Here is a 13,321-nt window from a genome sequence, read left to right as displayed (position 1 = left end):
GAGATCTTGCCATTTGCAACAACTTGGATGGAACTGGAGGGTGTTATACTGAGTGAAATAAGTCAATCAGAGAAAGACATGTATCATATTACCTCACTGATATGAGGAATTCTTAATCTCAGGAAACAAACTGAGGGTTCCTGGAGTAGGGGTGGGATGGGAGGGATGGGGTGGCTGGGTGATAGACATTGGGGAGGGTATGTGCTATGGTGAGTGCTGTGAATTGTGCAAGACTGTTGAATCACAGACCTGTACCTCTGAAACAAATAATGCTATATATGTTAAGAAAAAAAAAAGAAGAAGAAGATAGCAGGAAGGGAAGAATGAAGGGGGGTAAATCGGAGGGGGAGATGAACCATGAGACATGAGGGACTCTGAAAAACAAACTGAGGGTTCTAATGGGGAGGGGGGGTGGTTGGATGGGTTAGCCTGGTGATGGGTTTTAAAGAGGGCATGTTCTGTGTGGAGCACTGGGTGCTATGCACAAACAATGAATCATGGAACAGTATATCAAAATCTAATGATGTGGGCGCCTGGGTGGCTCAGTTGGTTAAGCAACTGCCTTCAGCTCAGGTCATGATCCTGGAGTCCCGGGATCGAGTCCCACATCAGGCTCCCTGCTCTGCGGGGAGTCTGCTTCTCCCTCTGACCCTCTTCCCTCTCGTGCTCTCTATCTCTCATTCTCTCTCTCTCAAATAAATAATAAAATAAAAAATCTTTAAAAAAAAAACAAAATCTAATGATGTAATTATGGTGATTAACATAACAATAAAAATTAAAGAAAATAAATAGATACAATATGTGCATATCCGTTTATTCCTTTCTAAAAGAAGTAATTTTTGTTGTTGCTAATAAAGACCTATTAAGAAAACTCTTAAAACTTTGGGGTTATATGAGTTTGACTATTTTATATTCCTTATAAGAGAGAGTAGAGAGGGAACACAAGCAGGGGGAGTGGGGGAGAGAGAAGCAGGCTTCCCACTGAGCAGGGAGCCCAATGCGGGGCTCGATCCCAGGACTCTGGGATCATGAGCCAAAAGCAGATGTTTAACGACTGAGCCACCCAGGCACCCCTATACCACACTTTATTTATCCATTTATCTGTTGATTTAACAAACAACATTTAAGTTGTTTGTGGGGAGGGGGAATTTGGGTGGTGATTGTTAAAGAGTCCAAAGTTTCAGTTATACAAGATAAATAGAGATAATAAAGATCTGGAGACCTACAGCATGATGCATATAACTAACAATATTATATACTTAAAATTTTCTAAGAGGGCAGATCTTATGTTAAGTATTTCTATACATATATGCAAAAATAGTAAGAATAATCGGTGGGAGGAAACTGGGAGGTGATGGATATGTTTATGACTTTGATCGCAGTGATGGTTTCATGGTATATACTTATCTGCAAATACATAGAATTGCATATATTAAATATGTACACCTTTTTATATGTTAACCAATCTGAGTAAAGTGGTTTTAAAAAATATCCTCTGGTTTATTATGCTATATTTATGCTTCTCTGTGACTGTTACCTTGGATAATCCCTTCCTAAACTGAATCTTGGTTTGACCGTGTAATTTGTTTTGGCCTTTTGGATAATGGGTCAGTATCAAACATGACAAAGGAACAGACCCCTGAAAAGCACTTTCCTGTACTTGATCTTGGGGTAGCCTTCTGTGTGTTGAGTGGCATATAGCCCAGTCAAGTCTCACTGCCCCATTGACAGCCAGTCAGCTCTGCAAAGAATACTTTCCAAATGACCAATTGAATGCAGATGCATGAGAAATCATGTCCATTGCCCAAGGAAGAACCACCTAGCTGAGTCCAGTCCAAATTGATGATCCACAGAATTGTGAACTAAATACTATTTGGGGCTTTTTTTTTTTCTGTTACTAAAAGTTGATGTGCTTTATTACACAGGAAAAAAGTTAACTGATATCAAAATTGGTACCACAAATGAGGCACTGCTATAAAAAGAATATAAAACATGACGTTGGCTTTGGGATTGTGTGCCAGGCAGTGGCAACAAGGAAATTGTTAATGCAGTCCAGAAACAGGGACAAAACTGTTAGTGAAGGCTGAAAAATTTGATGAGGAAATTGTTTTTGGATGCTAGAAAAATGGCAGCTTGTGTGGGTCTGTAACAGTTGGCAAAACTGTCACTTGTAGTATTTTGGAATCTCAAAAAAGTTCCTAAAACTATTTGGGTCTGATTAGAAATGATGTCAAAAATATCTGTTAGGTGAACCTAACCACATAAAATAAGGTATTATAACAGGTAGGTGAACTAAACAGGGGACCATTTAATATGTAAGCAAAATTTAGAGGGCAGAGAGATGAACAGGACTTGCTGGGTTAGAAAATAAACTTGACTCTCAGTTCATCCTCTCTAGCTTATAAATGATTTTTAAAGAAAATACAGTTTAAGGAGAAATATTCAGGCAAGGGTATGGCTGTACAAACCACAAACTTCTCTTAACACTTCTCAACTATTTAAGTCAGTGCCTAGTAGATACTACAAACTAGACCAGGGTTTTTCAACCTCAGTACTATTGACATTTGGGACTAGATAATTCTTCATTGTGGGGAGTGTCTTGTTCATTGAAAGACGTTTAGGAATATCCTTGGCCTTTACCCACTAAATGACAGAACACCACTCTCATTCCAATTGTGACAATGAAAAAATGTCTCCTGACATTTTAAAATGTCTCCTGAAGAGCAAAAGCCCCCTCCACTGAGAGCAGATGAGTCAGACAAAAAGGATTCTAAGGATCTTTATGACATTGTCCATAGAAACCTGAAGTGTCCAGAGTGGAAAAAGGCTGATCTAAAAAAGAACTGTTGGTGCATTTCTGCTTGAATAGAGTGGGCCTCAATTTGCTATGTAGAAATTCCACAGGTTTTTAAGAGAGTTTTATTAACAAAAGACCATACCAGATTAGATAAAAATGGAATGATACTGCTCAAGTTTCTAAAAGACTTTTAGACCTTTCTATGATCAAGTAACAGGCTTAGAAAGCAACTACATTGTAAGTACAGAGCATTTTTTTTAACATTAAAAATAAAAATGTGTGAGTGTGTGAATCCAAGAGTCCAGAGAGAAAAGCCAAGAATAACAGAAGATAATGGAATGGGGTGTCACTCTCAGGGAACAGAACTGGGCCCTCATTAAGGAACATTCTGTGTATAAGGGCCTTGGCAACGGGTACCTTTCTTTTTCTTTTTTCTTTTAAAGATTTTATTTATTTGAGACAGAGAGAGACACAGCGAGAGAGGGAACACAAGCAGGGGGAGTGGGAGATGGAGAAGCAGGCTTCCCGCTAAGCAGGGAACCCGATGCGGGGCTTGATCGCAGGACCCTGGGATCATGACCTGAGCCGAAGGCAGACGCTTAATGACTGAGCCACCCAGGCGCTCCGGCAACAGGAAACTTTCAAGACTTCAGAAGACTTCTACAGCAGACTTTATATGCCTTTTGTTTCCCCACCCCTTACAAACTACAGAATCTTTTTTGACTATCACACTCCTATTCCACCATGGGGTGTACGTATGAGGAGGTCAGATAATTTGCTTTTTATTTCATAGATTTCAGAATCAAGAATAACTATATCAAAAAATCTCATTAAATTTGATTGTAGACTTTAGGGTCTTGGATTTCGAGATTGATTCCATGATCATCCTGTGAGACTTCTGGGGGTCCTGGTAAGAAATAAATGTCTTTTGCTTTATGAGAAAAGAGAAGCATTGGGGTGTCAGGGCACCCTGTGATAGATATCATTATAATCATGCTTCCTTTTTTACTAATGCCTTGCATATTCATGCCTGCAATGGTCTCCTCTAACACTGAATCTTGGACTATCCACATGGCTTCTTTTGGCCAGTGGCACATTAGCAAATCTACTTGATATGGACAGATAATTGAAAAAAGCTTGCCTACTGGGGCTTGTTCTCTCTTGATGCTCTTGACCCTCTACATTTCCACCTTGTAGAGATGGCTGCTCTGGCCTCCTGGATGAGTAAGACATGGGACCAAGTCACTCTCATGATCTCAGCTGATGAGTCAACGCCCAGAAGCAGAAGCAACTCAGAAGCAGAAATAGCAGCTAAACACAGAAGCATGAGCGAACCTAATCAAGACTGGCAGAAGAATAGCTTAGTTGAGCTCAAGTGAAATTATTAACCTACATACAAATCTTAGAGCAAAATAAGTGACTGCTGTGTTAAGCCACTAAATTGCGGGATAATATAATCATTAAATAATTATTCCCAGAGTATCTGCTGCTAGTTGTAATTCATGTTAAAAATACTATAAGAATTTTGGATTTCCACACCACTATATTTCCTTTTTACTAATGTGTGCATAAAGCCTACCCACAGTAGCTCCTCAAAACATTTAGTGAAGAAAAAATAATTATCAGCCTCTAATTGGTCTAGATAATGGTGTCATGTTTTGGGCTACCAAATTGTCTTCTGTGATAACTTAGAACATATTTCACCTTTAGATGGGTCCCCTATTAATTTCAAATGATTCAATCTCTCCCTTTCCTTCCTTCCAATTCTGAGACTTAGTGGTTAAAGGAAGATTTTAGTAAAGCCTGTCAACATCCTCACAAGGTAAGATCAATGTGATGATATACAAGCAGCTGCTATTTTCTCTTAAAAATTATTCTTAATGATGAGAATGCCCTTTATTAACAAGAATATAGAAACAGTTCATTTGCATAAGCATACTAAAAGGGTGCTAGAGAGGGCAGCTCTTCATCCTCATGTGGGAGGAAAATCGAAAATAGCAATATGCTCAATAGGCTATGTGCATGGTCTAATCACAGGGCTGTGCATGTCACTTTATTAATTAACATATAAATGGCTGCTATTTAAAGCCCTGTCTCTGAATGAATCACTACAAGATACATCAACTAGATATGCCGATTAATGAGATGGCATTGCATAATATTATAGAAAATGTGTATCTCTATTAGGACACTGGGAAATTGGAGGAAATGGTGAAGAGTGTGGCAGATGTCTTCATCAGACAGAGATGTGTGACAGGCACCCAGATCCACTTTGACTGGAATAGCCTCGGGGAGTAGTAAATGAGCCAGGACAGGGCCAGGGATACTGTTGTATATGTGTCACCTATTATGAAAGGATTTGCTTAATGCTTTTTTGTAGTTTGATGGGATTTATTTTTACAACAAGATCCTAGCCAGGGTCATTTCATTTGAAGACAGAGCTGTATCTGAGAGAATGGGAAAGAAGTGATACATGGTCCCTATTATCTTACAAGATATTTGAAACTAAATAATTGCTACCTTTTATTGAAAAACAGCTTGTTAGACATTGTTCTGTTGTATTAAATACCATAAGCCAAGTAATATTTTTTCAGAAATATATAATATTTTATAGAAATATTATAAAACACATAATATATGAAATTATATATCATGCTCCCAAAATTTTGGAATAATTTAATTTTTAGCCAAGAAAATTTTATTATCATTTTTCTTGGCCAACAACAATAAAAGTAATATGCAGCAACATTTTTGTACTGAAAACTGAAGAAAAACAAAGGATGGCATGTCCCTACCTGACTGAATTTGTAACATTTAGTTAAGAAATTATTTCCTCCAGTTACATTATTTTTAAAGCTATATTGAGTTTAAAAAAATATATAGTTTAGGAGCACCTGGGTGGCTCAGTCGGTTAAGCAGCTGACTCTTGATTTCAGCTCAGGTCATGATCTCAGGGTCCTGGGACTAAGCCCCAAGTCAGGCTCCATGCTCAGCAGGAAGTCTGCTTCAGGACTCTTTCTCCCTCTGCTCTTTCCCTTGCCTGCTCTCTCTCTCTCTCAAATAAATAAATATTTAAATATATATATATTATGTAACTTTAATCACATAAATTAAATATAAGATTATATACATTGACATCTTTACAATCTTAGAGAAACAATCTCTTCTGAGCTATATATAATTTTATAAAGATCAATATTTTATTTGATATAATAACAATAGTTGCATCTAGATGTTCCCTCTATATGTCGGTACTATGCACATTAGATTTTCTTTAATAATTCTAATTTCAAATAATATTTCCCTGCCTTCTTGAATGGGTCATTAAGCCTGATATTAAACAATACTACTTAATTAGCTTAATAGGTATTGCCTAATACAAATTTTATAACTAGAGGATAAAACTTTTTTTTTCAATAATTAAAAAGGGATACACTGAAGACCTCTGTATAATCACATCAATTTTGTAGGGGAATATTTTTGGAATGTATGATGTTGACATATCTGTAGTTTTAGTATACATTTTTTTCATCACAGAATCTTTTTTAAAAAAGGAACAGTGAGACATTCCTTTCTTACCATCCATGTTTGATTCAGATTTCAACAACTGCAAACATTTCATCATCATTTCTACTAGGAATGAACTCACTTCATTTTATTGTAACAAGTTATTTTTGAAGGTCAATGCCTAATTTTGCATGAGACATTGAATGACACAGTTTTCATTTTAGAATGGCTTCCAGTATTTATTCCATTAGTACATGTAGGTTCAATTTTTAACTTGTTGATGGTGGAATGGGATTTGATTACACTTAACATTGCTGCCTACCTAGATAATCTGATTCTAGGTAGATACATTTAAAAAATATTATATATCAAGAAGGTGCTAATTTTAAAATTTTACTGATACAAACATTTTAAATTTCACCTAAACTAATTTTTTTGTAGTTTTTATATATTATGCCTTCTCCTGTAATATTTTCGGTCCTTGCAACAATCTTTAGTTCTACGTCTGTCAAGTAATTATTTCTTCTCCTTTCTTTCTTTTTTAAATTTTATTTTATTTAAAATAAATGAACATATAGTGTATCATTAGTTTCAGAGGTAGAGTTCAGTTATTCATCAGTTGCATATAACACCCAGTGATCATTATATCAGTGCTCATTATATCACGTGCCCTCCTCAATACCCATCACCCATTTACCCCATTCCCCCATCCACTTCCCCTTCAGTCACCCTCAGTTTGTCTCCTATAGTTAAGAAGCTCTTTTGGTTTGTCTCCCTCTATGATTTCATCTTATTTTATTTTTCCCTCCCTTCCTCTCTTTTGTTTCTTAAATACCACATATGAGTGAAATCATGTGATAATTGTCTTTCTCTGATTGACTTATTTCACTTAGCATAATACCCTCTAGTTCCATCCATGTTGTTACAAATGGTAAGATTTCAATTTTTTGATGGCTGAGTAATATTCCATTGTCTACATATACCACATTTTTTTGATACATTCATCTATCAATGGACATCTCAGCTTTTTCTATAGTTTGGCTACTGTGGACATTTCTGCTATAACATTGGGGTGCAGGTGCCCCTTCGGATCACTACATTTGTATCCTTTGGGTAAATATCTAGTAGTGCAATTGCTGGATCATAGGGTAGCTCCATTTTTATTTTTTTTAAAGATTTTATTTATTTATTTATTTAACATATAGATGGAGAGAGAGTACAAGGAGGCACAGTGGCAGGGAGTGGGAGAAGCAGACTCTTCGCTGAGCAGAGAGCCTGACATGGGGCTTGATCCCAGGAACCTGGGATCATGACCTGAGCTGAAGGCAGACGCTTAACCACCTAAGTCACCCAGAGGCCCCTATTTTTATTTTTTGAGGAACACCCATACTGTTTTCCATAGTGGCTGTACTAGCTTGCATTACCACCAACAGTGTAAGAGTGTTCCCCTTTCTTTGCATACTCGCCAACATTTGTTTTTCCTGACTTGTTAATTTTAACCATTCTGACTGGTGCAAGGTGGTATCTCATTGTAGTTTGGATCTGTATTTCCCTGATGCCAAGTAATGTTGAGCATCTTTTCATGTTTCTGTTGGCCATTTGGATGTCTACTTTGGAGAAATGTCTGTTCATGTCTTATGCCCATTTCTTGATTGGATTATTTGTTTTCTTAGGTGTTGACTTTGATAAGTTCTTTATGGATCCTGGATACTAGCCCTTTATCTGATACATCATTTGCAAATATCTTCTCCCATTCTGCAGGTTGTCTTTTGGTTTTGTAAACTGTTTCCTTTGCTGTGCAAAAGCTTTTTATCTTGATGAAGTCCCAATAGTTCATTTTTGCCATTATTTCCCTTGCCTTTGGAGACATTTCTAACAAGAAGTTGTTGTGGCCAAGGTCAAAGAAGTTGCTGCCTGTGTTGTCCTAGAGGATTTTGATGGATTCCTGTCTCACATTTAGGTCTTTCATACATTTTGAGTCTATTTTTGTGTATGGTATAAGGAAATGGTCCAGTTTCATTCTTCTACAAGCGGCTGTCCAATTTTCCCAACACCATTTCTTGAAGAGACTGTCTTCTTGCCATTGGATATTCTTTCCCACTTTGTTGAAGATTAGTTGATCATAGAGTTGAGGGTCCATTTCTGGGTTCTCTATTTTGTTCCATGGATCGATGTGTCTGTTTTTGTGCCAGTACCATACTGTCGTGATGAGTACAGTTTTGTAATAGAGCTTGAAGTCCAGGATTGTGATGCCACCAGCTTTGTTTTTCTTTTTCAACATTCCTCTAGCTATTTAGGGTCTTTTCTGGTTCTATACAAATTTTAGGATTGTTTGTTCCAGTTCTGTGAAAGATACTGACAGTATTTTGATAGGGATTGCTTTGAATGTGTAGATTGCTTTGGGTAGCATGGACATTTTAATAATATTTGTTCTTCTAATCCATGAGCATGGAATGTGTTTCCATTTCTTTGTGTCTTCCTCAATTTCTTTCATAAGTGTTCTATAGTTTTCAGAGTACAGATCCTTTACCTAGGAGCTGGTTCTTTGAAAGAATTAATAAGATTGATAAACCCCTAGCCAGACTTATCAAAAAGAAAAGAGAAAGGACCCAAATAAATAAAATCATGAACGTAAGAGGAGAGATCACAAACAACACTGGAGAAATACAATCAATTATAAGAGAATATTATGAGCAATTACAGGCCAAAAAATTAGGCAATCTGGAAGAAAAGGATAGAGTCCTAGAAAAATATAAACTACCTAAATTGAAAGAGGAAGAAATAGAAAACCTGAACAGACCCATAACCAGCAAAAAAATTGAATCGGTGATCAAAAATTTCCAAATAAACAAAAGTCCATGGCCAGATGACTTCCCAGCAGAGCAAACATTAAAGAAGAATGAATACCTATTCTTCTGAAACTGTTCCAAAAAATACAAGTGGAAGGAAAACTTCCAAACTCATTCTATGAGGCCAGCATTACCTTTATCCCCAAACCAGACAGTGACCCCACTAAAAAGGAGAATTACAGACCAATATCTCTGATGAACATGGATGCAAAAATTCTCACCAAGATACTAGCTCATAGGATCCAAAAGTACATTAAGAGGATTATTCACCATGACCGAGTGGGATTTATTCCTTGGCTGAAAGGGTGCTTCAACATCCACAAATCAATCAATGTAATACACCACATTAATAAAAGAAAGGACAAGAACCATAAGTTCCTCTCAATAATGCAGAAAAAGCATTTGACAAAGTACAGCATGCTTTCTTGATTAAAAACCTTCAGGATTTTAGGGAGAGAGGGGTACATACCTCCATATCATAAAAACCATATATGGTAGACCCACAGTGAATATCATCCTCAACAGGGAAAAACTGAGAACTTTTACCCTAAGGCCAGAAGCACGACAAGAATGTCCACTCTCACCACTGTTGTTCAACATAATGCTGGAAGTCCTAGCCTCAGCAATCAGACAACAAAAAGAAATAAAAGTTATCCACATTGGTGAAGAAGAAGTCAAACTTTCACTCTTTGCAGAAGACATGATACTCTATGTAGAAAACCCAAAAGACCTCACCAAAATTTGCTAGAACTGATAGAGAAATTCAGCAAATTTGAAAGATATAACATCAATTCTTGTTGTGTATAGAAGTTGTATAGAAATACAACTGACTTTTGTGAATTCACAAAAGTCAGTTGTATTTCTATACACTAACAATGAAGCTGCAGAAAGAGAAATCAAGGAATTGATCCCATTTACAACTAAATCAAGGAATCAATCCTATTTACAACTACACCGAAAACCATAAGATACCTAGGAATAAACCTAATATTAGTCTTTCTCTTAATTCTTCCTTTCAAATTCGTTTCTACTTTCTGCTTTCTCTAAGACCATGTCATATAACTTCTACACATACTCTCAGCTACCCAGGATGGAGATATAATATAAATCATTAAAACTTTTGCAAAGGTGATCTGGAAAGAAAATCATGAGAACATGCTCCTTTTAATGAGCCTAGTTATCTTACCTCTTTATTACATTGTTATCATGATTTGATTAGTTATATAATACTCTAACAGATTTAAAATTGGACATATTAGAGGAAATTTAACATGGAACTGAAGGCCTTTGGTGTGTATGTGTGCTTGTACATGTGTACAAAATCAAGTGACAAATCCTAGGCAGAAAAATCTAAATGTAGACTACCAGTTGTTTCGAAAATCATGGAACTTATTTTTGAGAGTCTTGTACTGAAGACTGTCATGATTTACAGTTCACCAGAGTCTCTAGCAATGCTATATAAATACTTCATGAAATATTCTGAGAGTATTAGCATTTTGAGATACAGCAGAAATTATTTATATGCCTTTCTTTTTGGTAAACAATTTGTGTCAGTAAATATGAAGACATGAAGGACTCATATGTTTTGTTTATAGTTGGGAAATCTTGCTTGGGAATTTACTATTAGCTGAGGTTTTGCCTGCTGAGATTCTATTAAGCCTTCATTGCAATTGAAGCAAGTTCTTTTTTTTTTAATATCTCAAGATTAGTACCATTAGGAAATGCTGCATATTTTGCAATTTGAATTTGTTCTAAGGCATTTTTTACAAATCTTCAGTATTTTAAGAAGTTAACTATTTCCTATGGACCAAAAGCACATTTTCCTTCTTCACTCAACTTCAGAAAAGAAATAAGAAAACCTGCTTACATGACGTTGGGGGAGGCTGAAAACTATCATTCCAAATAAACATAAACACCATACCCAGACTACTGAACTTTCAATATATTCAAAAATAATATTTATATATAATAGACATAGATGTCTCTAATTTCTCCATTGTCCTTAATCCTTTGAGCACAGCATATTTCTAAATTAACACCAATTTTAAGTAATTACATTTACTGAAGACTTCAGGGAGAATACGATGAGGAAAGATGGCTTGTTCTGCTTAACATTTATCAAATATTTGCTCTAGTCCAAGCAACCGGTTTAGTGCCACAGACACAAAAATGAAATATCATGCGGTGCTTGCCTTTGGAGTACTTTTAAGTTAGTAGGAAAGAAGAAATAAAAAGATGTGTATATCATAATGGAAAGAATTAAAAAAATAATTGTTATGACACACAAAAATAAAAATAATTGTGATGATAAAATAAAAATAATTGTTATGACAACATGATACCACAGATAATAAGGAGGAATGATTATTTTAGAAAAAGAGAATTAGAAATATCTTCATGAATTAATAATGTTAATGTCCAGAAATTTCTAACATATGTCCGACTTAAAATGTTTAGGGCAAAGATAATTCTATTCATGATACCAAAGTAAACAAAAATAAATTTTTTTCCCTAATTCAATGTATTGTTTTAATACATATTCTTCTAGACTTTTTTCTTGATTCTAAAGAGGTATGGGAATGACAAGACAATATGATTGACACATGCTTTACCTGTGTTAGTTATTTAAGTTTATATTTAAATTTATCATCACCTGTATAATTGGGAATTTATACATGATGTTTTAAAAGAGCTAAATACAAATTTTTTCCTGTGTCATAATTTTTACTTACCAGTTTAATTTCCTCTGTGTCCAGATAATACTTGGAAGCATTATGTATGCAGTTATTGAAAGTGAAAACATGTCTTTAAGTCTTAAGTCTGAAATGAAGATATTTTTAAAAAGTCCACTTCTCCATCCCTTCCTCTAGATCAGCTCAAAGATGATCATTTAATAGACTCCCATATATGTAGGTACCTCTGATCCCTCAGTGTGACTACTGGCTCTCAAGAAAGATCTGAAACCTGAGAGTCTGGTTGGTTTGAGGTTTTGTTTGTTTGTTTTTTTTGTTTTGTTTTAACTGACATGTCCAGCAGCCATTATATAGAGAGAATTTTTGTGCTTGTTACATCCTGCCAGTCTATGGACAAGAAAAATCACATTCTTATTCTTTCTTAATAACAAACAACCAAACTTGAAACTAAAATCAAACAAAAAGACAAACCAAAAAAAAAAACAACAATAACAACCAAAACTCCTCTTATTTCTAATTCTATTATTATTGTTTGATTTGCATAGATTAACTTTCTTAGATTAATAGGTCATAGAGTGAAAGAGTTTATAAACTTAAACACTATACTTATGGTCCTTAGAAAAAAAATCTAATCTTGAGATCTTTATTAGGGAGAGTTGCAGATAAAGATCTCTCATAAGTAAGGTCTCTGTGGAATATGACTCATCTCTTTTTCATGAAGGAACTAAAGACAAAATATTTGAAATTCCAAACTGCTTTGATGGTTGAATCAGTGATGTGGAAATCCTTGCACATAAGAACATTGTGAGAATCATGATATTGAAAACTACTATTGATCCACTTGTGTGGAAGTCTTGAGCAATGTACCTATAGTTTTTCTGTGTCTATTGTAAGAATTATAAATTCTATATGACCTACAATCTCAAGGAAACTTGACACACCATCCATGTTTGTGCTTAGAATTTACTTATTTACGTGCTTATTTATGATTTGGTCTACAAGGGAAGTGTTTGAAAGACAGCATTCCAGTGGTGGGAAGGTCAAGTATTCCACTGGGAAGAAAAAGGAACGTGGGATAAAGATAAGTAATTGCCATGCTTGGGTGATATATTTAGCAGTTTTGTTACAAATTCTATTTTGCTCCTACAACACACAGACACACAGACACACACACACACACACACACACACACACAAAACTTCTAAACCTCTGGGTATTTATATTTTTCTTGTAAGATCATAAAGGCAATAAACATGCTTACTGTGGTTTCTAGACTTGGTGCTAAAAGCTATGATTTAGGAAACAATCAACATTTAAATAGGGAAAATTAGAACATTAAATAACTTGTCACATAAATTATTTTTATGATATACTACTGTAGCTATGTTATGCATAGGCATGTTCTCATTTAAAATTGGGTTGCATGAATATTGTTTATGCCTTGACAATATGCATGTTTTTTTTTTTTGCTATAA

The 13,321-nt window shown here is 35.4% G+C and overlaps 1 long non-coding RNA gene across 1 annotated transcript; it reads left to right on the top strand.

Annotated features, from left to right (window-relative positions):
- Positions 1–2,923: 2,923 nt before the first annotated feature.
- LOC113928736 lies at positions 2,924–4,133 on the top strand. Its single transcript, XR_003521951.1, has 3 exons — positions 2,924–3,034; positions 3,644–3,707; positions 3,995–4,133. It is a non-coding gene; the product is annotated as an uncharacterized LOC113928736 (long non-coding RNA).
- The last annotated feature ends 9,188 nt before the right edge of the window (positions 4,134–13,321 follow it).

The sequence above is a fragment of the Zalophus californianus genome, chromosome 5 (genome assembly GCF_009762305.2).
Source record: "Zalophus californianus isolate mZalCal1 chromosome 5, mZalCal1.pri.v2, whole genome shotgun sequence".
Lineage (NCBI taxonomy): Eukaryota > Metazoa > Chordata > Mammalia > Carnivora > Otariidae > Zalophus > Zalophus californianus.
The sequence above is the reverse complement of the archived record's forward strand: the minus strand, read 5'-3'. Positions and strand labels throughout refer to the sequence as shown.